Source organism: Lonchura striata, chromosome 3 (genome assembly GCF_050655825.1).
Source record: "Lonchura striata isolate lonStrDom1 chromosome 3, ASM5065582v1, whole genome shotgun sequence".
Lineage (NCBI taxonomy): Eukaryota > Metazoa > Chordata > Aves > Passeriformes > Estrildidae > Lonchura > Lonchura striata.
In genome coordinates this window covers 90167522-90192709 of record NC_140705.1, presented here as the reverse complement: position 1 = coordinate 90192709, position 25188 = coordinate 90167522, and the positions used below count along the sequence as shown (strand labels likewise).

The 25188-nt window shown below is 44.5% G+C and overlaps 1 protein-coding gene across 17 annotated transcripts in view; it reads right to left on the bottom strand.

Moving 5' to 3' along the window:
• The window catches only part of BMP2 (bone morphogenetic protein 2), a 223189-nt gene that overhangs the window by 30450 nt on the left and 167551 nt on the right, over positions 1-25188 (bottom strand). For 9 of the 17 annotated variants that reach the window (XM_085577012.1, XM_085577008.1, XM_085577011.1 and 6 more), the window contains 2 exons: positions 7264-7386; positions 5984-6065 (listed from right to left, as the gene is read on the bottom strand). The exons of 3 other annotated variants lie outside the window; for them this stretch is intronic. The gene's annotated coding sequence lies outside the window, so the exon portion shown is untranslated. The remainder of the gene's footprint in view (positions 1-5983; positions 6066-7263; positions 7387-25188) is intronic. 5 more of the 17 variants (XM_085577013.1, XM_085577003.1, XM_085577004.1 and 2 more) reach the window with 2 other exon arrangements.

The window sequence follows — 25188 nt, the reverse complement described above, 5'->3', positions numbered from 1 at the left end:
AAGCAAGACCCAGTCAGAGGGAAGCGGGATCAGACACAGAATTCCTCTTAACTGGGGACTATGGGAATACCCTAGAGAAGCAGCCAGCATTCCCAAGAGCAAGAGAAACAGTGCAGGATTTACATGCACGTGCAAATCTCTCCCATATTCATATTGCTTGTTTTCTCCTCCCTGAATTCCCTTCATGTATCCAGATCCCATACATTTCTCCATTCAAAAGCCAGCTACATGAGCAGGCATGGATTTTGAAGGAAGATGAGTAATTCTGTGTTCTTCATGGAGTGAGTCCTTTGTGACTTCACTACACAGAGTTCACCTGGTCATCCGCCCTGGTCACTTCATGTTTTGTACTTCCTCACACAACACTTGCACACTGCTTTTGGAACAAACTTGAGTCAGCAGGAAAGCAATGTACGCCAGTGGGGATTAATAAGAGCAGGAATTTTAACCCCAGAAAAACCAGCTAAGCAAAGATGTGCCCCAAAAATGCAGAGAGCTCTTGGTGCCAGACCCTGAGGGGCCAACAGCAGCAGTGCAGTGTGACGAGACTGGACCTGACCACTGAGATGATCCCAGCCCAAACTCTGGTGTCTGCTCTGTGTGAAGAATGACCAAAAAGCTCAACTGAAACAATTCCTGGCTCAGGACAAAAAAAAAAAAGAGTATTAAAAGTCCCCCATATGCCTTTCAGTGACACAGATATGGTTTGCTCAACTAGCTCAATAGCAGAACAACCTGAATAGAAGTGTCTGATAAAAGATCTCTTTTATCAATCAAAAAGTGATTTTTTCAAGACATTCTTAGAGTTTTGGACTTCTACAGAAAAATGCCAATATGTATTCTCAGCCAAAACTATACCACTATTCTATAATCAGCAGTTTCCCCATTAAAGATTTTTGAGATTTAGGAGTCTGGGGGATTTAATTGCTATTTTTTTCTGAGTATTTAATCAACATTTTCCACAAAGGGAGAAAATTCTGGTCAAGTGCTGGTTTCCTTGCAAGGTTGAGAAGGGCAAGCAGGAGGAGGGATTGCTGTATTTTTCCTTAAAGACACAAACATTCTCTTATAATTGAAGTCACCATGCACTTGTGAGCCTGATAAATTTAGAGGACTTAAAATCAATCAACAAAAAAAGAGCTTGACCACAAGGGAAGTTCTGGTCAACCCTTCAGCTTTACATCATAGACAACATTAATTTTATCACAGCCTTAAAAAATTAAAATAGAAAAGTGCATCTTCTTGAAAAACAGCAGTTATTTTCTTCCCCTTCTCAGATATTTTTATAAGCCTGGTTCCACCAGCCTCACTTCTGTTGAGAATCACCTTTCCCTGCAGGGCAGAGCATTTATTTAGAGGTGAGATATTATGTCCCAAGAAGGACACTGAGATGCCTCCACCCAACAAAAACTCTACTGTGCAGCTGAGCTGGACCAGCTACATCCCAGGTCCAAGTCTGGTTTGCAGCATTCCCCATAGTGTCTGGATACTGGCCTCTATAAATAAACAAGCCAGAAGGTCTGGAGAAGAGGTGAAGCCTTTCTCATTAGCTGTGAGCAAGGAAGGAAGTTGTACCTCACCAAAGACTGCAGGAATTCACAACTCCCTCCTTCCCTTAATAGCACTGCTGGAGGCAGAGAGGAGCAGGGCAGAGCAGCCTGACAGGGATGGTCCAGCAAAACTGTTGAGACAACCAGTGGAATGAAATCTGCACATGAGTAAAGGTGGCAGAACTTGCCTGACAGATACCTTTCTTGCTGGCTAATCAGAACCACAATTTATAGCTCTTTCCATGAAATCTCAGCAAAAGAATACAATGGCACACAGACTGATTTGGTTTGCTGGCAAACATGTCTGAACCCTTATTTGTTCAGAGAATTGGTTTTGATAGCTTGTTGTCATCTCCAACATGTTTTTCTGGTTACTTACGCACATTAGCTTAGCAAAACTGCCACTGGGAAAAGGTTTCTCTGGTCCAGGAGTAATCTTCTGGGCAAAACAAACCCAGCTAGAGTAGCCAACAATTTCGGCAGCCAGAGGATGCATTTCTAAAGGCCTGATACAGATCAGGGAGTTGAACTTGGATCTCCTAAATCCAAGAGGGATATCTTAACCCCCAGGCAAGAGGCCATTCTTCAATGTTACTTTCCCATAGCAGTTACTTCACATTGCATATAAGGACATTTACAGGTAACAACCAGAGCAGTTCTGCAGAACAGTGACCCAGAAAGAGCAAGAACATGACCCTGGGTATCCATGTGCCAGAGCAGTGACTTGGCTATCCACTAGGTTATTGCAGTAATCAGGAAAAACAAATCCCTTTACAGATCCTGTGTCTTGCAGGCAGAGTGGAAAATACAGGAAATCTCCCAGCATGCTGAGCAACAGGAGAAGCATTTCCTCTCCGCTGTTACGGGGGGCAGATCCACAGTGTTTAGCACTTCTGGTTGCCGGAGTCGGGATCTGGCCTGCTGCCTTCCACCCTCATTCAGAATGCACTTTCATCTCTAGGATAAACACCAAGGAATATCAAAAGCCCTGTTGACAGTACTGCTCTCATTTTCTGCTTTAAGAAGTTGCCAAAATGTACAAAATTAAACTCCCCCAAGTCACAGTAGGCTGTTTTGTCAGTTTATCCTATTGGTAACATAATACTATCACAACCTGTCATTCTCTCTCTTTTCTTTTCTTTTCTTTTCTTTCTTTCTTTCTTTCTTTCTTTCTTTCTTTCTTTCTTTCTTTCTTTCTTTCTTTCTTTCTTTTTCTTTCCTTCTTTCTTTCTTTCTTTTCTTTCTTTCTTCTTTCTTTTTCTTTCTTTTTCTTTCTTTTCTCTCCCTCCCTCCCTCCCTCCCACCTTTCCTTCCTCCCTTCCTCCCTCCCTTCCTCCTTCCTTCCTTCCTTCCCTCCTTCCCTCCTTCCCTTCTTCCCTCCAATTTCCCCTGCAAGGGAACACAGTTCCTCCAAAAATCCAATCAGAGCATCAAATTTCAAAACAGCAATAGAAATCAAATATCCTTGTGATGACTCTGAGAAATACTCCTGTGGGCAACAAGTACACTGTCCAGGCCACCGCGGGTACAATATGAATATTATTTTGCAAAAGTAGTTTCTCTGGGAATTTTCTGTGTAATTGCAGGAGTCAAAAAGAGGAATGCTCTCTTGTCCCTCACCCACCATCTCAAAGAGCATATTTGAGGACTGACCCTGCATTTCTCATTATCTTTCTAGTTCCTTTCAAAACTAATGGGGAAATGTGGGCCTCAAAAATATAGAATTGGGTTCTTTCTTATTTTATTAACAAAAACAAGAGTAAAATGAACAGCACCATTTTACAAACAGCAGCTCTGTGGAAAACTTCTAGGAAAACAGGAGCAATGCCAAATGTTTCTCTAGCTCTGGAGTTCCTAAGCAGGGAAATATACCCCCTTAGCAAGGCATGCATGACATTTGCAAATGACCTTCACTGGAAATCAAGTGCAACATACATTACCTCAGTACATAATTCATTCTTAATCTATTAACATAAGACTCATTAACATATTAGTAGCAGTAGTGGTGTTAATAGGAGTAATATTAATAATCCTGTCATTGTGGTGCTAACAGGTTCCAGCATGCCAGGTCTTCTACAGGCCTTCAACAAAAGGATTTGTGACTCAGCATCCCAAAGGTGGTGAGACAGCGGTTTTATAGCCCTACCAGTTACTTCACGGGATGTGTGCTGTCTTCTTATCTCCCCAAGGAATCACAGAAGATCTAAATGTGCAATCATAAGGGTTGTTCAAGTATAAGATCCCTGTTGGTATCTTTTCTGGACATGGGATGAAACCCTAAAGAATGTTTGGGGTTTTTTTTAATATTCCTTAAATATTTCTGTCAGAACTCCATCAGGTGTGAAATGCCAACTGAGCTCTTGCAGAGATTTCTGCTTCTCCAGAGTGCAAGAATACTCTCACCTCAGCGAAAGGATTTATGAAGTAATTTTGCAGAATTTGTCAAGAACTGCTGGGGAGGAATAACACACAGCCTAAGAAATGCTGTTGCAGTTCCTTTTTCCACCCTTGATTTCCCTGCTTGGAAATCTCACCTGATAGGAGTTGAGGAATGACTCTGTTAGTCTGGGATTTCCAGGAACACAGTTCCCTTCATGCTGAGGGAAGGTTCTCACATGACTGAGCCCTCCCACAAGGTTGAGCAAAGCACAGCCACCCAGCCAGCAAAAACCCAGAGCCCAAGAGAAGCACACTGTCCTCCAGCTCTTCCAGAGAAGAGTCACACTCACAGTGGTTGTGTTCTGCAGGGGGCAGGTGCTTGCACAGGACAGTTGAAATTTATTAAGTGATTTCTGATACTATAACACAGATCTAATTTACCATAAGTGCTAACACTTATGGTAACAAGACTTGGGGAGAAATAAAAGTTCAGATTTCAGGTATCCTTGAAAATCTGATGGTTCTAAGAATCCATTGTTTGGGTCTTTGCTCTAGAAAACTGATTAGAAGACTGAGGAGTATCCCTGGCTTCCTGCGCAGACAAAATCTGTAGGCACAGGTCTGCCTCTGCAGAAAATGAACAGATATCCTATGGTATCTTGCCACACGTCCCTGAATCTGTGGAATACAAAATCCACAATGGAAGGTAAGACTGGGCAGGCTGGGAGCCACAGCTGGGGTGGAAAATATCCACAGCAGTATTATATAAGGACAATGAAAAACAAGGCTCTAATTACCTTCCTGCTCGCCCTCACCATGCTGCAATGAAGTCTCTGCCATTAACATCTCATCTACCTACAAAGGTAGAGCATTGTAGAATATATTAGAAAAGGGAAAACACTACAGCTCTTTGTGGAAAGAAGAGCTGTATGATACTTCGACACTTTGACACCAAAATAAGTGCATTCATCATGAGGCCTTGTCCCAGTATAACCAATGATAAAAAAACTCCAAGAACATTTTCCTAACAAAAAAAATGTATCAAGGTAACTTTTACTGTAAAGCAAGCCTAAAAATGGTTCTTCAGACTAGGTTCCAGGAAAATTGTCAAATATTCTAACTCTTCCCCAAGTGTTATGATCCCAAGTACAGCCATTAAAACTCCTGACATTGCAATGGTCCCAGACAGCCTTGGGTCTGCCTAGAGTCACTGAAGGTGCAAAACCAGGGAATTGATGCAGGCTCCAAATCCAGAAGTTCCAAAGAAGGAAACCCCTGCCATCACAGCCTATCCACCACTCAGGTGGGTGCTAAAGAACTCTCTTGGAAGTTGATGATGGCACTGGTGTCTGGTGCTAACTCAAGGGAGCTCTCTGGCACCAAGAACAGCTGTAGACAGGACTCCAAGGCCATAGCCCTGCCAGACATGGCTGGGGTCATCTGAGGAGTTGTCACAGTTTACCTTCACAGGTACCTTACCTTTATCTGGCTCCCACCTGCTGGCTTTTCAGAGTCCCCAAACTATTATTATTGAGAATCCTGTATTAACTACTACGTGCCCAAGTGAGTGAGTAGACAGGCTCATCGGCTGTGAATGGCAAAACAAATTCCCAAAGGCAGCTCTTTTGTCCTCCCTTTCCTTAGGCTTATCTTTATTTTTAAACACAGAATCAAAATCAGCCCAGCTCACCCCACTTGAGGTAGGAGGGAAAAAGCACCAGGATCCTCCTTGCCTGTTTTTAGTCTCTTTCAGAGCTCCACACAGATCTTCCAGCTGATGGGCAGAAGCCTGTTAATTGTGCACTTGTTGGAACAGCCACAGCTCTGCCTTCCTCCTCCAAGTTAAACATCCCTCTGCAATCTCTGCTTGGTGAAAGACAGCAAATGACATCCCATTCCTCACCATCCATGAAAAGAGGAAAAGCTCCCTGATGCCTCTCTCCAACTGTATTTCTGAATATATGAACAGCCCATGTCTTGGCAGGGGAAATACATGACTTGGATTGCACAATTACTCCAACAACTTTGTGACATCTGCAGAGCTGTGAACTTACCTTTGCAGGGCTTCTGTGAAGGCTCTTTTGCTGAATCATGCTCCTCTCCAGAGGTGGGGACAATCTTTCCAAGACTTCTGCACTGCAAGAATATGGACTTTTATGTTAACTCTGCCTTTAGGGAGGCTTTGAGAGTTCCTATATTGAAACTACATTGTCCACCCTGAGCCAGAGCCTGCTGCATGAGCTCTGTCTACTCCCCAAGTCTTTCCAGTGCTGATTGCTTCCCAGCCAGAGCACAAAACAGGAGGACTTACAGCTCCCAGGAATGTGTCAACATGGAAAATGTACTTGACTAACAGTTTACTTCTGGAGCAGGCTTCTGTCTTTCCAGGGTCTTGGTGGGTGCAGAGTGGTCTGAACAGCTCTTTGTGTCTGTAGCTGCTACAAGAGAAACACCTTTCCTCTTTTTTTTTTGAAAGAGAAGCTGTTGGGACGTGCTCACCAGCTCGCTCTCTTTTGATAACCCTTTCAGCATCCTTCCGTTTTCTGGTTATTCATTTGTTACCCCTGAAATCTGATCCCTGATCTCAGCCTTCTCTTATCAGCCCCTTTCGCTGAGGAGTTCCAAAGCAATGGGTTAGTTTTAATCTTTGCGCTCTTTCTCTGTCCCCAAGGCCTCGTTGTGCTGGGGAGGAGGTGAGTGATAGGACTGACGTTGGAGGGGGGAAGGGGCTGCTATCCATTAACTCCCTGTTATCTCTCTATTCATCTGCCCACAAAACAAAGGTACGATTGTTGCTCCAGCCCCCAGACCTGTGCTGGCTTCACTCCAGCTCCCGTGGGTCAGAGGAGACATGGAGGCATAGCCGAGCACAGCCCAGCAGCTGCGGGTAAGGCCTCCTACATGAGGTCTGTGCCCAGGTTCTACAGCCACGTCCTGCTCTGCCTTGGTATTACTGAGTGGCAGCTGTGCCCGGCCTGGCTGGAGCTGGCCTCCCTTTGGGTGTTTGAACCTGCTCGTGAAACACAGGTTGGACTCTGCACCACCCCAGCATCTGGCAAACCCGTTCTGGGCTGTGCTCTCATTGAAGCAATTATATAGGATATAGGGCGCTAGAACATGAGTTCCTTTATCTCTGTTTCCCACATTACACCCTTTCCTAAGGCAAATTGATGCAGCCCCATTGAAGCTGAGGCACTGATTGACACTAGCTGAAGATCTGGCCCCGATTCTGCCATGTCTTGCCTCTGGGGAGTCATTTACACCTGTTCAGAGTGCAAAAGACAACCAGCAGCAACCACTGGAGCTGCAAATCAGCAAAGTCCCATCCCATCACCTTCAAAGCCTGACATGCCGTGCACTGATCAGTGGCACAGGGCCCAGTTCCCTTTACATCTCCGTTGGTTTTGGCGTTGTACATAGACATCCTCTCTTCAGCTTCTAGTAAACCTTGAGATCCCTGCCAAGATTCATGAAAGAAAAAGTTATGACCCAGTTCCTGGAGGGTGACTTGGTGTAAATAACTTTCAGTGGCATGATGACACCCTCATGAAATCTAGCACCATACTAGTCCGTCCATAAAATGTGGAACCAAGAACCAGTCCCGATCCAATGTTGCATGCTGAATATCTTTTCCTTTCCTTGCACACACAAATTCCCTGGCAATTTCCAGAAGAACTGCAGTTGTGCAAGCCAAACAGGGCTTGGCTTACATTCTGAATCATCCAAATAGTGCCAGTTTGCATGGACAACATCAGCCTTTGAGCAAAACTTGCCAGCACTGTAAAAACCCTGAGATCTGAATGAGACCCCAGTTGACTGCAGCTGGCTGGCTTGCCTGGGCTGTCCCTTCTGCCAGCTTTAACCGTGTGGCCAAAGAATCTTGCAGGGACTAGGCAGAGCAGTCTCCATTCACTGCTTGCAATACACCTGCAGGAACTGAGGCTGTTTTACTGCTATCAATGACACCCTGTCCAGTTTGGCACTATTTGGTGGCCTCTGCAAACAGTGGTGAAGTTGGACAGCCATGAACACACATCTTCACAACCTCTGTTATCCTTGGAGAATTCCAGGCATGACAGTCTCTTCCGGTTTTTGACATTGCCATCCAAAATCCAGTGAAATTACTGTAAGGCCTCCAGAACTGATTTCAAACAAAACGGACACAGCATTTAAATCCAAGGTGCCATGTTTAGATCTGTGGGTTGCTTTGAGCTTCTAATTTCCATGGGGATTTGCATAATAAAATACAATAATAGTTTGGGCAAGTACATTGAGCAGTGACTGTCAGCCAGGAGCTAATGAGCTCCATTGCAGACTGTTTAGCTCTGGACAAGTCACTTGACCTTCCAAAGTCACATCATCCCCACCTGTGAAATGGGATGGTAATACTTGCCTCACAGGGGTGTTGTGAGGATTAATTAGTTGCTGCTTGTACATCACTTTGATGATGTTAAGAACTACATGCCTGCTAAGTATTGTTATTGTATCATGGCTGGGAAGGTATTGCAGTTAAGGCTAAATCCTGCCCTTGGAAAATGATGCGTCTTTCCCCACATCTTGTAAAATCAGCTGCTGGGCTTGTGCAAGCAGCTTTTATATAACATTGGTACCAAACATCAACATGCACTTTGTATCTCGGAGGCTGCCAAATCCCTGGAACAATGGCCTGCTGGGAGTCATGTGATGCCCCATCCTGCCACAAACAGCTCTGGGCAGGAGCCCTGCTGCAAACTCTTCCTCTCCTTTCCCTCACAAATTGAGATTAGGAGATGTTTCCATCAAGCAGTTGAGTAGTGATTTCAGGTCTAGGGCTCAGTGCCATGCAGCACCCGGGTAGCACACACAGCTCGCTGCCAATGGGACTGCCTGCCTGGGATGGGACACTGGGGAAAACCAAGCACACTGCCAACAGGACAGAGCCCTGGCATGGGACACTGGGGAAAACCGAGCACACTGCCAACAGGACAGAGCCCTGGCATGGGACACTGGGGAAAACCAAGCACACTGCCAACAGGACAGAGCCCTGGCATGGGACATTTGGGACAACCAAGCACACCCCTGCAGCTGAGACACCCATGCCAGCTGCAGCAAGGCAGGATGGCTGCAGGAACACATGGATACATGCACAGGCACAGATGGATTACAGGTAAGTTCCCCCTGCTGAAACGCCAAGCCTTGGGTAGATGCTTACTCCCCCGTATCTCCCCTGAGAGGAGACACCTTCTACCTTGGCATTTGGGCCTAGATGCCACCAAAGAGTGCACAAAGAAAATAATTCCTTTTCTGTAACAGGCTACAGCTCAGGATCACTAACAGACCAAAAACACAGTATCTAGCCTACTCAAGGAGTTATGCATCCAAATCTTGATGACATTTAGTGGAAGTTGGCCAAATGGCTTCCTTTGATTCCTTTGAAATTTGAAACATAACTGTCACTGTATCTTAGACATGTGACCTGCTCTGAGAAGTCTCCCATATAGATTAGACTGCGATCAAAGTTTTCCATTAAACAGAATTTTATAAAGACAGAGGGCTGAGGCCAGGCTAAACAGCAGCAATATTATCTGAGAAAATACAAATCCCCAAAGCCAACAAGTTTGAAAGGGTTAAAGAAGAAGGTTGTTTGGGTAGCCGGTGTACATTAACGATCATTTTCAGGCAGCATGCAATGACTAGTTAGCAGGGCTTATCATCCCCAGCTATGTGAAGAATTACAATAAATGCCTGAAATGCAAGCAGGTTTCCGGCTTAGGTAGGTAAATAATGGAAGTCACTATTTTTGTCTGAGTTGCAAGAATTCCTCACACATGGAGGCTCCCCACCCCCTCTCCACTGTAACACAACTACTCCACTCCCTGCTGCTTGGCAAAATGAAGTCCTTTCCTGCATCTTTGGGACTTTTGCTTTGGCTGCAGAAGGAGTTGACTTACTAGTTCTTTTTTGCAGGAAAACAGGAAGTTACATTTTCTGCATTCATTTATTTTAAATACTTCCAGAATGTAATGACCTAAGGATGAGAGGAAGGAGATATGAGCTGCTCTGAGATGGAGACTGCATGATTTGTAGGGGAAAAGTAACAAAAGAAGCAACCAGAGCATAATTCTGGTGTTCCCAAAGCTTCCTATCAATCTTCCCATTGCCTTCAGTCCCATGAAGCACCATCCCCTGCTGAAAATACTCTGAAACTGTTTGGTTATTCTGCTGCTATTTGAACAGCCACTGGAGAAAACTTCTGGCTGCCTTTGCAGGGTAGAAATAGGATAAACTCTGGATAGCACTTAGTAGTAAATAGGGAATAAAGTCATTACAGTCAGGGAGTTGATTGTCATTTAGCCCAAGGCCCTTCTCCCTGCCCTGGCATCCCCAGGCATGTGCCTGACCTGGCCTCTTTCAGAGGCCTCTTTGAGGTCTGTGTGTTGGAGCCTTTGCTGAAGGAAACACCGGGATCCTGCCAGGGGAGGGGAATCTGGGTGGGATCCTGAGCCTTGCGAAGTCCCTGTTGACCTGGCCAGGCTCCAGGCAATTCCAGGAGAGCCTCAGCTGTGGTGAATGCTCCCAGTGTTTGTGCAGCCCTGCTGGGGGAAGCCCAATGCAGGCTTGGAGAGGGGGGCCCAGGGAAGGGTTAAGCAGCGCCAGGCTGGAAGCGTCCTCCCTTCATGCTCCACACATGCCGTATTCCTCAGCAAAGTGAATGTATCAACACTGGCACGCTCCCACACACTGCTTTGGCTCCCCTCCAGCAAACCATAGCCCAGCTATTTGGCACACAAGGCCACAATTTTATTTACACAATCAACTTCTTGATAAACACAAAACTTACAAAATATACCACACCCTTAAAATAGAAAAGGAAGAAGTGTGGGTGAAAACTGCAGCAACTTGACCTTCTTGGCCACAATGGTCAATGTGCTTTGATTTGATAGCTCCATCCACAAGGAAACTGCTTGTGGATCCATGAGGATTTGCCCTGGCCTTTTGGCAGGGGTGCACACAGGGGTACTCTGTGGGGCTGGAAGCTGCCAGAGGGGTCAGGACTGAGTCAGGCAGGTTTTTGTCTGAGCAGAGGGGTCTCTGTCTCTATGAACATTTTCAACTCTATGTTCCCCAGTCAATCTAACCACCTGCAGGTAGAATTTGTGGGCTTTATTTTGGGAGGAAAAAAATTCAATTTCATATGGCAACCAGATTTTTTTAGTGACATATTCCACTTGGCCAGAGCACCAGTCAATTCAACTGGAAAACTGAGAAGTGTTAAACTTCAGCAGCCCTCCAGGGCACCCACTGCCTTAAGTGAAGCTCTGCCTAAACATCAGATAAAGCTGCCGCAGCCTTGTAGTGACCTGAGGGGCACATGTATGCATGATGTTGGCATCTGGGGTCACCTGAACTCAGCTCCACCATCTTCTCATTCAACTTTTGAGCTCACATCTCTCCACTGTCCCTTCAAAGAAATTGTCTTGCTTGGCCAATGAGACACATCTTTCCTCCTCCAATCTGTAGGCCCTGGAGACCTGGATGGCATCAGATGCAAGCCCTCCAAAAGCCAGGGCTAATGGTAGTTCTGTTAAGCCTTACACTGGACACATGAAAATAAGAAGATGCTTAAACATTGCCTAAATCCCTCTTGAGAGATATTGCATGAGAAAAAATAATGGGCAAAAGGCATTAAACTAATTTATACTGGCTGAGGGTCTAGACATATCTGCTTTATTCCTTGCAGATAAAAAGATCTGCTGGAGGCTAACAAGCTTTTGATAGTTTGGGAAACAAAGATTGATTATTTTAATTTTTTTCCCACAAATAGGAAGAACCATCTTCAAATACCTTAGACATACTGCAATCATTTAGACAGATAAACATCTTGATTCCTAGAGATAACGGGAGCTGAATGATTGGCCTCAAAACCAAGCATTCATGACAATTCTCAAAATGAGAATGTTATTACTCTCCATTTCCACAATAATTTGCACACAACTGCAAAGGAAACCCTTCTCCCTTTGCAGCTGGGAAACACACCGTAAAGCCTTGCTACAGTTTCTGAACACACAGAGGTGGATGGGTGAGCAGGTCTCCCAGGCCACTTCCCTGGTGCAGCTCAGGGTCTGCAGCAGAGCCCAAGACATTGATTTCTGTAGATGAACACCTGGCTGACCTTGGTATCCCCATGAGAGATGGGAAAGAAGGCTCCCTACCAGGGCAGGGTGGGAGCACCAGAGGTTAGAGCCGAGGCCAAGGGAAGGAAGGCTGCAGGACTGGGTAGTCAAGCACCATGGTGAAAAGCACTTGGAGAAAATTTCTGAATAATTTATTTGTTGTCTGCCAGACATTTTGTCTCCTTTCACAGGCTGGGAAAGGAGAACACGGGTCTACCTGAGCAGATTGGAGCTGTGATGGAAATTTGTCAGGCTACCCATTACAAAACAGCTGCTAAGCGTTTACTCTTCTCTCTTCCTCCCCAGAAAGCAGCAGCTGAAATGAGATACCAAGATCTGTCAGAGACCTTATTTTTGCCTCATCCACCCTGTCAGGGTCCTGCACACACCACTGTAGCAAAACATTTGCAAATTGTAATTTAGATCTGCCTAATACATATTCAGCTGAACCAGAGCAAAAGGCTCTCCTGGTATTGTGAATAATTTCTTCAAATACCAGATGTTGCCTGATTTCTCCAGAATGACCAACTCCTACAACTTTATAGTGAGTAGTACTACACACAGTGACTTTCCACTAAAATAATTTTTATACCTAAGAACTCATCTCTGATTTCAAGTCAGTTTTATCCTCTGTGAATAAGAGCTGGGTGCCTCTAATGAAAAAAACAGAAGTCAACATTCACCCAACTCTGTGTACTAAAATCTGAAGCCAACCTCAAGATTACACTTTTTTGGGTGCAACTTGACTACTGCCATGTAAAAAGCAAACCAGGGAGAGCCAGGGCCCAAACTAGAATTATCCCAGATCTGCAAGCAAGGACAGGGACCTTCAAGTTGAGGAACCTTTCCAACAGCAGCACCAATGATTTCACAGGAACGGGCTCCAAATTAGCCCAGTCAAGCCTATTTCAGAGCCACAGGAGGGCAAGATGTGGAGGAGGACTTCAAGTGTGCTTTCAAACAAACTGAATCAGAGGTTTACCCAACCCCACTCTTTCAGAAGTTTCTGAATAACGCACCAGCTTGAACCACTGGAAAGAAACAAATAAATGAGCTGGCAACTTTCACAGGGAGGAGCCTTGAAGCCCAGTTCCCAAGACCACGCCAACCAGCTCCGTGTGACAGCACACAGGAATGAAAATAGGTAGGTAACATTAACAGAAATACACTGAAACTTAATAACAGCAGCTTGTCAGGACATGCACCAAAGAGAAATGGCTCATAATAGCTACAGCTTGTATTATGAATGTTTCATAGCCATCTGGCTACAGAGCTGCCTGAACTCAGCTCATATGTTGTGTGTGCTGTGCTGACCCACCAGGCACACTCTGGAAGGAGACTGTCAAGCTCAAGTCAAGCATCTGCATTAAAAAGAGACACCATTTCTCTTGTCAGATGAAATTGCCTTGGAATAACAAGGCAGCAATGAACAGAGCTAAAGAGCTAAGGCTGTGTCCTCCTTTGGTGTAAATCAGGAAGTTTTGCTCAGAATAAGTGGAGTTAGCCCAATTTACACTGACTATAATATCCAGCCCCATTGTATCAACCCCTTGTTTCAGTCATAACTTCCATGTGTCTATCAGTAGCTTAAAGCAAAGGCATGGTTTAAAAGGAAAAGTAATCCCCCTTGCTTTCCTCTCCTGATCTGATTCACATACAAAATGGGCTTATGAACTCAAAAATTATGGGAGGGATTCAAGGAGGAGGAAAGGGAGACACAAGAGCCCTTTTATTTTGTGTTTTATTCACAATGAAAATTGGCACAGAAGCCAACCACATACATTAACATAGTTTGGGCAAGTTTAACTCTCATGAATACATTTCTGTGGAAAAACTATGTGACTATGGAAAAATCCCCTCTTTTTTGCCATTTGAAAAGATAACAGGCTTCTATGTGGAATATACCCAGAACCTGCCTGATTCAGACACATGGAAATACAAAGATGAATAAGGCTGTTTCCCATGCTAGGGGCCCATGGAAACTGAGAGGGGAGGAAGAAGTAAGGAGGCCCACTGACTCGGGAGAAGGACTTTCATCCTACAGGTTAAGGAAGTATTTGAAGGCACTGGTAACATTGCAGGCCTGTTCCAGAGCCCATTTTAGTCACTGACAACATCACATTGACTTCATTGCAATGTGGGTCAGGGCTAAATAGTTTTAAAATATAATCCAAGGCTCTTTCCACATCACTGTGTAGTGAGTGAGATCCAGTTCAAGTGTGCCCAGCCCTGTGACTTACCTGCCTTTTGTCCATATTTCTGGCTGCTAGCCTGGCTGCTGCTTGGGCCCTAAGTCTCAACATTGCACTGGGGAAGAGCTGAGCACAGGACCTCTTTTGAGGTCTATCTCCAACTGGAATGCACACCAGACTGCACCCATAACTAAGTCAGGCAACCTGGCTTTGGCCACATGTACTGGGGAATCAACTGCACCTCTCTTCTCTCCTCCCCTCCTATATATTCATTGTCCCTCTCCAAACTCAGGCTCAGGAGGGCTCTTAGTGGGCATGTTCACCAAGAGCAGAGGGTATGTCCAGTGAACAACATGGACATTCCTTTGTGTGATAGTATAAGTGCTCCTGACACTCAAAATCTGGAATTTAAAGCCAGTCCAGCTGCAGTGATGAGCTCTGGGATCCTCTGGCCCAACTGCAGTCCAGATTCAGCCTTAAGACTTGTTCAGGATTTCACAGGTACAGAAAGAGTGACTTTGACTCCTAGATACCTAATTGCAACCTACAAGCTAATGCCATTCTCATAAAAAACCCCTTCTCCTTTGCTCACTGGCACTGTGCAGTGCTAGTCCTGGTCCAGTGCCACATTCCTGGCAGAGGATGGTAACCTCAGAATATGAATATTTTCTTTTGAATTAATCAGTTTGCTTTATTATTATCAGATACAATAGTTTGCATTGCAACTCCTTCATCATATCACTTCAGAAATACATTACTGTATCACGCTAATTTGTTTCATAAGTTACTAATTGAGCTCCCTAAATGACTCATATTGGTATGCCAAGTATCGCCATAGAGAAAACTCAGTGATCTCAGAGGAGGATAAATCACAGAACCATCCTCTCCCCCTATGTAACACAAAATTAAACAGTGGCTAGGAGCAGGATGGGGAATTTTCCTCCACAATTAGTCCAGAGCCCTTATCTCTGTGATGACTCTCATTACCAGATGTATTGCTCCCGTCCCAATGTGGAGTTTCCACTGATGTCAGCATGTGGAAGAAGTGAGGTGCACAGACCCACACATCAAGGGCAAAGGATCTGTGGATGAGATCGAAAGGGAGCATTCTTTTTCAAGGGCAAGTCCATCCAAAGTGCTCAGTTGCTTTACTGACATCTAATGCACATCATCACTGATGTCATTGCTGAGTTTGCCTCCACTGGAGAGATTTGGCTTGGCCAGGCTCAGAAAACAGGATTTTTCACAAGTTGTCCAGTGCTGGCCACTTCCTGCCACACAAAATGCTGTCTTTGTTTTTTCCAACACAACTGTCTCCAAAGACAACCTAGAAACAAAGTCACACCTTGCCTGGCTTGGCAGCTGGTGAAAGATAACTGATTATTTCAGGGCCAGTTTTCCAAAGGCGCCACTCTTTCTTGCTGGGTTGGAGGGCGGTCAGAGGCCTTCAGGCAGGTTTGTCTGACTGACCCTTCACTCACTGACCTGCTGTTGTTCCCCAGGAGCCAGCCTCACCATCACATGCCCTGCAGCAAAGGATGGGGTATTTTTCTAACCCAAATCCCAACAATCTGGTATCTACATCTGCTCAGCCACATTCACCTCCCACCAGAGTTAATGGAGTGAGTAGGCACTTCTAGGAAGAAAATCATCTGGCCTATAGCAGATGCCTCCCTTAGGAGGAGATCAGTATCACTCCCAGGCAGCTGCAAAGGCCATTTAGCTTCTCATCAGCTGTCCCTGTCCACCTACATCCCAAGGAATTCCATCCCAGGTGAGTGCTCAGATGCTGAGTGGCTACAACAAAGGAAAAGTGCAGTTGTTTTGCACACTCAGTAGGCCTGGTGTGCATCTTTTTAGTTCCTGCCATCCTGTTTTGCCTTGTTCTGAGCTGCATTTTATGACTGAACCTAGGACAGGGAATCTGCTGCTCTTCCTGCACCTCCAAAAGCAACGAGAGCATGAAGACCACCATATGCATAGGAGGTGCTGCTGCAGCATGAAGGCTTGGCACAGAACTGGTCAGCCAGGTTCCTACAGGGAGAGACATAAAGCCCAACAGGGATCTTTGTAAATAATTCTGCTGGTCTCCTGCAGTCCTGCTCAGTGGTTCACCCAGCAGATCTCTGAAATTTGAAAGCTGCACAGTTCTAATGCATGACCATACATTCTTCATTAGCTTCTAAGAGAAAGATGTTATTTATTTTACCAACACTCTGTGTACCTTATAGGAGCCATCAACTTTCCATGGAAAGATCACACTCTACTACTAAGCATCAGTCATTTGAGGCAGCTTCTTAACTTTAGTATCTACAATAGAGCAACAATTGTGACCCTTTCCATATTTATTTACAGACCAGCAGAATGAACTCGCTGAGATTAGCAGGTGGTGTATATTCAGCCACCCTTGGCAATACTTGACTCACCTGTTCCCTGCGAAGGCAGCTGCCACCAGGGAAGCAGTGCCCTGTGAATGTGCCATTCCCAAGGTAGGAGAGCCCAAATTTGTAAGTCACACATCAAAATGCTCTATAACATGCATATATTTTTCCATGCAGAGGCTGAGAAATGTGATGGCCAAGACTTTGTAAATCCTGTGCTGTGTTTTTTCCTTCATTTTCTCCGTTACATCTCCCATTTCCTTGCCTTCTCTTATGTGGAAGAACAAAACTATTAAAAATGATGGTCTGTATCCTCAACTAGAATAATTTCTTGTGACTCCACAGAGCCATGCCTGTTTACACAAGCTGCAAATTTCTCCCATCAATTTAAATCTCTACAGATTTACATCATGGGGAAGAGCTCTGTATTTTTTCCTATCATTAATAAACTTCTTCAAAAAAGAAAAGACAAACAAGCACCCTTGACATCTATTAAACTTGTATTTGGAGATAAAGATGTGAGAATGCCTCCTCACACTCTGTCTCACTTCCTGCTTCCTCCTCCTCTATTCATTAGAGGGTCGTCCCAGTGTCATGTGGGGCAGAGCTGAGGTGAGTTGCCAAGGATGGTGCCCATGGATGAACCCATGGCTTGATCTGCTTCCTGACGCATAGCTCTGTTCCGTTTTCATCTCCCCAAATAGTGCTGCAACCCATCCCAAAAATCCCTGAGTCCCCCTGAGGACAGAGCTCTCTTCACTACCACCCAGGCTCACTCAAAGATGTTGGGAAAAATTCCTGCTCTCTTTGATCAAGGGCAGCAAGTTAGCAAGTTCAGTGCTCAGGTCCCTCTGCCTGGGTGAATTATTTAACCAATAAACTAAAGGCTGTTTTTTAAAATGTTCTCCATCCATTTCATTTTCATTTCAAGAAAGATTTCATCTTCCTATTGAATGAAAGCACATTTGAAACCTCACCCTTTTCTACAAAATTAAATGTTTGTGTTCCCACTCGCCTAACCAGAAGCATTGTAGCCCCATGTCCACCAAACACATTGTACTGTGCTGATTTGTGCTGTCCTGCAGAGAAACACAAGGAGGTTTCATGTGAGATTACCAACTCACCTCCCACAAAATCTCCCTCCTCTGGGTGAGTAGCAATCTGAGCATTCAGCACACATGAAGACAGACACTTCCCATTGGGAAGCAGCTTGCTGAGCCATTCGGAAATCCTAAACACTTCTGAAGACTCAACAGCAACAATTTTTCTGGCGGACAATACTCTGACTGAGCCTGCTTTTGGGATATACTGAATTATCCTGAAGAGCCAGCTGAGTTAAGTGCCAAATTCCTTACTACACTCACTGATTTAATTTGACCACTGAAGCTCTCCAGGCTTTTTTGGAAGCCCCAATTGCAATTCCAGGAACCAGTATGTCCAAGATGATCCCACAGGTTGAATGCTGTCATTAAAAGCACGACCTTCTTCCTGCTGGAGGAAAATGATAGAGTCTCTGCAGGGTTGTAGGGAGTAAGGAGTGTATCACCCATCTCAGCAGTGTATTTCTGTGCTATGGAGCAAGGCCAGCACCAGTGGGGATCTCTGAGGCCACAGTAAAAGCCTTACATTTTGTCCAATAAAAGCTGAGTCTCCTGACCTGCAAAACGTGTTGCAGATACGTTTTCTTGCTGGATTAAGGAGAAAGTAACCAAGATGATCAGGACTTGGAGCTCATGGTGGCAAAGGAGTGGCTGAGAGAATTAGATTTGCTCAGCCTCTAGAAGAAAAGATGGATAGGAGACCTTATTCCTGAGACAGCTTCAAGGAGGCAGAGCCAGGCTCTTCTGGAAGATGCACTGACCTCCAGTGTCTCCTGGAAGGCTCTCCCATAACCCAGCTACTCCAGCAAAATGTTTGCTGCCTTCTGTAGGATCTCCTGATCCAAGAGCAACATTTCCATGTTGCTCCTCTTTCCTTGAGGCTGCTGAATTGCTGGGGGTTAAGCTGTCTCTCAAACAGCCCCCATCCCGTTTAGCCCGTATCCCAGGGTTTTCTTCCATGAAAAAGGCACTGTAAAGGCTCTGGACCTTGTGCCATGATTTACACTTTTTCATCTCCTGCAGAAAGCCTGCCGTGTATGTGATGATACCATTCAGCCTCGTTTACCTGAGAACTTAAAAAAATACCATCAGAGGTTGTTTTTTCCATATGGGTAAATAGTAGGGGTGGGAGTATTCCTTATGGGAAACCTGGAACAGTTGCACTCTGTCGGCCTGACATTTCCTGCTGTAATTGAAACTTTTGATGTTAAAAATTCCATTTACACAGTGTGTCTCCAAGCCAGGCGGGGAGAAGGGCAGAGGTGGGCTCAGAATTAGAGCACGGTTTCCCCACCTCCCCACTGCAGACAGTTAAATACAGCAGGTGAATCCAGAGATGTAAGGCCAGGAATATGAGGAAGGAAATTCCAACCAAGTTAGGTAATTTGGGTCAGAGGAAACCAGGCGTAGTTACAGAGGCAGGTACAGATCAAATCAACTCAAGGCTCTGGGTCTCTGCAGCTGCCCATAAGCCTGCCCAGGCGGGCAGGGAGCAGTGCATCCACATGGTCCTGTGCTTACTGAGATGTGTGACCCAAACTTCTGGGCTGTGCCTCCAGGGGATGGAAAAATGGCTCCCTCAGAAGTGATGGATACCAATGGGGAGAAACAACTTTGCCCTCTTGCAGGTTAAAGGACTTTTTGCTGCATGTCTTTGAAATTTCCATCCAATGGTACACAACCTAATTCTCAACAAAAGCAGCCAAGCAGTCAAATTCAAACTGGAATCCCAAATGGCCTCAGGTGAAAATCCAAGCAGAGGGTCCCAGTGCTGCCAAACGTAGGCTTATGCCTTCACCAGTTCCAGACCCTCCCATGACTTTTTTCCTGAAGATCTGCACAAACCTACACAAGCCAGACCCCCAGCCTAAGTCAGTGTTGACTCAGTTCATCCCCAGGGATCCTTCCAGCTGGAAATACAGGCCATGGCCCCATAGGGGATCCATCCAGTATGATTCACCCAGTCTCTGCCTCAGGTCTGTAGCAGCCACCAGCCCAAATCCTCCCTCCACCTCCAGCTCTACCAGGAACTCCTGTCATTCCCAACCCTCGAGCAAGCCAGATTCTTGTCTTCCTTCCCCATGAAACTTCTGGCAGGCTCGCCAGTGGGGAGTAGCAGCAGCAAGAAACACCAAAATGCCAGTATCAAAACCTGGCTCCATCTCCTCCTAGCAGTAAATATGGGAATAAGACAAAGTCCAGGACAAGACTGTGAGTAATGGACATAATTACATTAGCTAGGCAAAGTACCTTTATGTTAAGAAATATTTTTGGCATGCCATGAAAAGTTTGAATCCTGTCACACCCCAGCAGTTACAAAAGTCAAAGGCAACATAATATGAGCTTTATTTTAACTGTTACATGCATTTGCATAAAAATGCTTCTTCAAAATGATAATACAACTTCCCTGTTTTGGTTTGGTTTTTTTTTTTCTGCTTTCCCTTTTGATGCAACTTTCTTGCACCCTCAAAGGCACAAAGTAGAACAGGAAGCAGTTGTGCCTGAGACTCTTTTCTCAGGCACCTTCAAAAATTAAGGCTCAATCCTTCAAGCTTTTCTCACATATCCAAAGACAAGACAGTAAAAAAAAATAAAAAATAGACTCAGCAATCACTTAAAATCTGCTTTTCACTGTCAAATGGGACTCTGACCCTCCAGCCATGACAGTGACATCCACAATAACAAGCAAATTACATTCCTCATTATTCTTCCCAGCAATCCTTGGGAGCAATAGGCAGTATGGGGTGAGAAAACTGGGCGGGGTCTGCAGAAACAGACACTTCAGAAAGGAAACAAACGAGTTATTTGAACAGATACTCGGATTGATCTCATTTATAACCCTGTAATTTAAATGACAACTGACTATATACTAAATTGACTCCTCAGGGTTCTATGAAGTTTATTCAGGAACAGAAGTAGGGAAAAGTTTTAGTTCTCAAAAATACTAAAGTACGTTTTATCCCACTGACTTTCTCAAACTCTATCTCCTAAGCAGGCAAAACTAAAACCCAAATTTAACAGCTGTTATGTTTTACTGTTAGATCTAATACACAGATGTTCATTTTTATTGAAATATTTAATTGAGATATTACTGGAGAAATTCTGAATTTTTTCATCTAAGAAGCTGCTAAACGGTTTTAAAAAATAATAAATTAACCATTTTGGTTCAGATAGCACAATACATCTTATTTGAGAAAAAAGTAATTTTTTAAATGTTTTTGACAGAATTCATATATTGGGGATAAATTAACTTAGGAAGATCGAAAACCCAGAATTGCCAGTGATCCCAGAGCCTACCAGTTCTTCCTATATCTCCCACTAAGGAATCTTTCATAGAAAAGCTTACAATAAGCATTCCAGTTTTCCCAGGCAAAGTTGGGATGATAAATTGCACAAAGATAATTTTTTCTACTACAGTGAAAGTGTCCTAAGATTGCCCAGATATGTAAAGGACTGGCCCTTTCTTAAGGGGGTCACAACTGAAAGAAAAGCAAAGGTGGGAAACCAAAACTAATGTGACTTGTCCAGTGCCCCAGCACAGACTGACAGCAGTGGTGCAGAAAGTCTGGTTCACTCTTCCCTTAGTGACCTGTCTGGTAGATTATGGTCAGACTCACTGATAAAACCTTTATTTTGATTTCTCCTGCCTTATTTTGGCTTCATGGGCTAACAGAGCATCACCAAACTTCAGTAAGTACAAAGTAATGGTCTTCAGCAAACAGCCAGAGGGAACCAGGGAAGATCATTATCTTGACCTTATATTGATCTTGATTTTTTCCCAGCTGGAGAATTCCCAGTGTGCCACTAGGAGAAACACATACCTAAAATTATCAACTTTGAGATAAAGAAAAAATCAGAGGAGGAAAAAGAGATAGCAGGTAAATAAAAAGCAGGAAAATGCTGTCAGGGATCACTGACAATACTTAGCCTAAGAGTTGTTGGAGTCTCTGGTCCAATGCTACAGATAAACATTTGTCCAAATGACAGTACACGATGTAAGATCATGTGAGATGGGCCAGAACTAAGTCATGATTGATGAGCCTTGGAAGAGCAGGACCTGGCTCTTCAAGGTTGGTTTTGCAACCTTTGATCTTTATAGCCATGCATTATAAAGCGGTTTCAACCTGTAACTAAATTCCTGACATACTCAGCTGTAAAATCCAGACATATCCTGAGCAATAAAACAAATACATAAACTGGAACTTAGGTGAGAACCATGTTTTACTGTCACTTAATGTTGGAAACACCTAGAGCTTGTTCTGTCACATTCAGTAGAAAAATGTTCTTTTAAGAGCTGTGTGAGGGATTTGGGCTGGAGGGAAGTTAATTGGGCCAGACAGCCTATTTGATTAATCCTATCTGGTCCCCAGTTTCCAGTGCCTTTAAAGAGCATCACAAACAGGCAGCTTTACGACTTACCACATGATGTTCATGAAATCCACCTTCTATCATTCTGTGTATCAGAGCCATGGGCCCTCTACAAAAACATCACTCTGCCAACTGTGGATATCACCAATAAATCAAAGCAGTTGCACAAGCCACAACTTAGGTGGCATTAATTATATCAGTGGAACTTATGATCCAACATAATTATAATTGCTACCCCACCTACATTTAATTTCAGTGTTTCTTCCTATCTTTGCCCCAGAGGGTCCATAGGGAAGCACTACATGCTTCAACAGTGCCAGCCTCCAGAGGCAGCACGAAAGAGCAAGGGCTGGTAATTATGTGAGTGCAACTAATGGGAAGGGGAATATCATGAGATGTGATCAGATACTATAGAAGGGGAGAGAAGGAAATTCACCCTTTGCCCCTTACACACCCCGTAGCTTTGCAGCTGCCTTATCCGAACTATTCACCCTATTCACCAAGGTGTGTGCATAAAGAAATCACTGCAAGCGCATGGATAGTCTCACCAAAGGAAACGTGATTTCCAAAAGTGTTATATATATGTCAGAAATGAACAGCATGGCCCTAGGGAGGGGAAGGAAGGCCAGTGTGCTTGGGTGGGACTTGCAGCATCTCTGACCACATCTGTAACAGCAAGCGGCGTAAAACAAGAGGAACATGGATACACAGAGTCGGTGCCAAGAACCTGACATCCACACAGGGCATTTCCATTCCCTGCTTTCCTTTGGAGAGCTGAAGCCTAATGGCAGCAGCAACCAGCAAGAGCTGGTCTGGGCCAGGTGCAGTCCTGAAGCCACCCCAGAGGAATTCTGTTGATGTCCTCCATGAGTGAGTGTGACATAAATGTGCAGTTTTGTGGGGGGCGGGGGAGGGGGGGGGGGTCACTGGGCGATATTTCAGCAGCTCACTGTTATCTCAAATTAAATGCAAATGTCCCCCTTAGAGGCATCTCCATATGGGGCATGCACACATGTCTGTCCTGCTGAAATAGCCCAACATACCAGGACCCTGCTGCAGCTCTACAGGAGTAGACAGTGTCCCCAGCCAGTGGCACACAGTGTGGTTGCACCACCATGCAGGCAGCCAGCTCCCCTGTGTGGCCCGAGTGAGTTCTCTGACTCCTGGACTGCCTGTGCCACAGGGACAATCTGACAATCCTGCAGGTCTGAGGACTGTGTCTCATAAGAGGGAGTCATACAAGAACAAACACAAATGGGAAACCAAGTGTTTGCAGGGCTGAGCCCTGAATCACAGCCCAGGACACAGCTGTATGACAGTACATGGCTGGAGAACTATTGCCTTTGAGTTAGCTGGAAGGACTTGATACAAAAGGTACCATATCTTTCAGGTCACAGCATCACCATCACAGTGAAGGTTGCACCATCACAGTGGCTGGAAGACAAAAAGGTTTTTTGCTAAGAAATCCCCAAAAATGGTCTGTTTAAGCTGGTCAATTGTTTCTCTTCTTCTTTGACCTTTCTTCGCTGCATCTGCTCTTCCCTACACTTACAATAAAACATTTTCCTTTGACACTGTGCAGGGCTCTGCTTAAAGAGAGCTTGGTGTAGTCAGGTGTGTTCCTGGTGAGCTGCAGTCTGTGCTACAAAGACCCCTCTGTTTCTCAGAAGGCCATTCACTAATGTTCACTCAACAGAGACCAACAGTATGGTAATATCCATCAACCCCTGCATTTGCTTGTAATTAAAAAAAGGTCAGGAGCTTTCTGAGAATCGCGCTTACCTTTGCATGGCCAAAACCCAAATGCAGACAAATTCACAGTGTAGACATCCAGAAACGTGAAACCTGGGACATGAAAAATATTAAATAGCCAGCCGTGTATGTTTTTCAAGGTTTGTGGAATGGACTTGTCCCTGTGCTTGGGTACAGAACTGTTGAGATTGTGTTTAATACCTAACTGCAAAAGCTATTGTGTTCCAGTTTTTTCATGCCTCACTGCTACAGAAAGGCCCTGATTCACACCACTTCATTATCTTTCCTCATTTTATAGGCAGCCAGAGGGCATGCTGGATCTTCAGTTTGTTTGTCTGGATCCACTCATTAGTAAATTACATGTAGTGAGCAATGACGTGCACCTGGACATTTAGTCTGAGTAGTTTCTTTAACAGTCAAATTAGTTGTGCTACTCCATCAAGAAAAGCAACAGATCTTTCTGAAATGTGACTTTTTTTCTTTATGCTTTTGCATTTCTAGGAGCTACAGCATTAGTAGAGAGGAAATAGTGAAGAGCAAGAATAAAAAGGAAGAAAGAAAAGCACAGGACTGCTCCCTGTGAAGTGCTGTTAACAATCTCTTTGCCATGAACACAAGGATCCTGCAGCCAAGACCATGGCCACATCGTGGTAACAATCTGAGTGGCCAAAATTTACAATTTTTTCTGTACAGCTATATAAGAAAAACAAAGGTGTTTTGAGATTTAGCTGGCAAATTTGCAGCAATGTTGAGTGCAAGCCGGGTGTGCTGCTCTGGAAATCTGGAAACAGAAACTACCTACAAATCTGCTTTTAGGGACCAAGCCTTTAATTCCAACCTGGTTCTCTTGTGGTATCCTACATATAATTTGCTTTTGTAATTGAGGGAACTGTTACAGAAAGGGACAGATATAGGAGACAAACAAGGCACGAAGTATTCCATATCCTTCTGGCAGACAGCCCTTGGAGACCACAGGAAACAGGTGCAAAAATCAGAGAGACACCCCTCACAACTCAACACAACCCCTCGCTCCACTTTTACCATCATTAGCTGGGGACCACAGAGAAGGTGGTTAAAAATGTCTTCTAAAATAGCTTTAAGGATTGGAAATCTGATAAGGCAAATACAAGTGGCAAAGCTCCACTGACGTCAGTGAGTCTTATATAAGGGAAGATTTTGTAATGGTAAAAGTAATACTGGAACTGAAAAATACTGCACACTGGACAAGGAAGTTTTTCAGGTTAACCTCAACACAAGCCACAGATTTGTCCTCAAAACAATTTCTCCACTGCCTTGCAAATAAAAACTTAGAC